The sequence below is a fragment of the Octopus bimaculoides genome, chromosome 3, assembly GCF_001194135.2.
Source record: "Octopus bimaculoides isolate UCB-OBI-ISO-001 chromosome 3, ASM119413v2, whole genome shotgun sequence".
NCBI lineage: Eukaryota > Metazoa > Mollusca > Cephalopoda > Octopoda > Octopodidae > Octopus > Octopus bimaculoides.
In genome coordinates, this window is record NC_068983.1 from 32,614,603 (window position 1) to 32,616,796 (window position 2,194).

The 2,194-nt window shown below is 36.1% G+C and overlaps 1 protein-coding gene across 1 annotated transcript in view; it reads left to right on the top strand.

Annotated features, from left to right (window-relative positions):
- LOC106872479 (leukocyte tyrosine kinase receptor) overlaps positions 1-2,194 on the top strand; it is a 278,847-nt gene that overhangs the window by 35,740 nt on the left and 240,913 nt on the right. The gene's annotated exons all lie outside the window — the stretch shown is intronic.

Below are 2,194 nucleotides of genomic sequence, written 5' to 3' on the forward strand. Positions count from 1 at the left end.
ATATATATATATATATATATATATATATATATATATATATATACATATGCGTGTGCATGCGTGTATGTGTGTGTATCGTTATCTTCTCGTATTAGTGTACTGAATTTTTATAAATCCTCAATTGTTTTTCTTTTTATCGGACAGCTTTTTAATTGAGTCATAAATTGTAATTAAATCTCCATAAAAAATAATTTACTATAGGAAAAATAATTACTTGCACTTGATATTTCTACTCAAAGTATGTTTAGTACAGAATGTATAAACAGGACATGTTAATGCTAAATAATAGTTTACCCATAGAGAATATAAAGAGAGTTAAATCATTGTCTTTTAAAAACTACTTAAGAAGACGAACATTCTTAAAAAGTCATTGATTTCTGGATGTGTATTCGCTAGCTGTATATAAGTGGAACAAGTCTGCTTGCGGGAGTCCATTTTCTTATTATACAAATCCACATGAATTTGTTTCGTCACGACGATCTATAAGAATACTCACCAATGTTACTAGACTACTGGGCTATAAAATGAGATGTGTCAGTGCCGGATTCAGAATTCATTAGCGTCGAGTTTGTTACCAAACCAGCTTCTCCATATTACAGTCCTCACCGTCTGAAGCTCTGATATTTTTATGTGGAATTAAAGAAACTCCGTTGCATTATCAATAAAATAAATCTACATAGAAAACATAATCCATTTTTGTTTTCCAATTCATTTTCAAGATAGGAACTAGTATATTCTGATTCCGTAATAGAGATTCATTGAGAAGTACGGTGTTTAAATTCTAGTTTTAAAATATCCTTTGACAATCTTTGACGGAAATTTTTGATGTAAGTGCATTTCATTCGTTTGTTTAATATTCTTTTTGTTTTCATATTCATTAAGAGATCAATGTTCGTGCCAAGTGTTAATGGACAAAACTGAGATAATACAGGACTACAAAGGGGCATCGTGAACTTCATGATTTATCCTCAAATAAAATCAACCACAGCAACGTAGTTAGTCCATTGTAGATTCTTTCAATAATTGGCTTCGCGCCCAATTAGAGTAAATCAATATTACAATTTAAACAGAGGCTGCAAGCTAGCAGAATCAGTACCGTGTTTCTCTCGACTTTAGGTTCGGAGTTCAAATGACGCCGTTGTCCAAGTTAGCTTTCATCCTTTCAGAGTCGATATAATAAGTACCAGCTGAGCACTGGGTTGGATATAATCGACTTAATCCCTTCCCCGAAATTATTGACCTTGTGCCAAAATTTGAAATCAATATTACAATTTAAACTGGAAACCTAAATTACGAACGGATAGAGTATTATACGTAAATCCCAGCAGTGACATACTAGTTTCTATGTTGGATCATAAGAGCCGTGCTGAAATCCTGAAGAAATCTTCCAGTTATCTGCTCCAATCTCGTTGGAAGTTTTCTACTAAAAATTAACAGATTACAAAACAACCACCCCTTTAACAGTACTACTGTTGCTTATAGCTGCTAATTAGAATATTTACCAATTTGTAGTCTTTGTCATTTAGTGCCAGGCTAACAGTATAATGTTCCAACAGAATCAGATTATGATTGTAAGGCAAAAGCTTGAACTAACACTTCATGAATATAATACGCTTCAATGTATTACATAAACGTAGAATATATATATATTTTATAATTATAGCAAGGGCTTAGCTAGTGCCTCACCACGCTCTGAAAAATAGACGCCAAAAGACACTATTACCACCATAAATTTTCTGAGAAAAACACGCTACATAATAAGCTAGTAGAAGAGAGAAAATGAATTAAAACTTTGGTTAACCGCGTGCATGATCGTGTTTCAGGCTTCAAGTAATAAAAAACATTACCTATTGCCTTCATCAGCGTCGGTGAGGCATTACCTATTGCCTTCGTCAGCGTGGTGTGGTGGTGTGTGGTGTGGTGTGGTGGGTACTGGGAAGTGGTCAATGCTAGTGTGTGCAGGGTGGTGCGATGTGGTGGTGTGGTATGATCATGTGTGGTGTGTTGTGTGTTGTGTTGTGGTGTGATGGCGTGGTGTGGTGGTGTGGTGATGTGTAGTATGTTGTGTTGTGGTGTGGTGTTGTGTGGTGGTGTGTAGTGTGGTAGTGTGTGGTGCGGTATGGCAAGATGTGGTGTGGGGGTTGAAAGGGTGGTGTGCGAGTTGGGGTGAGGGTGTGGGGGTAGGGTGGGGTGT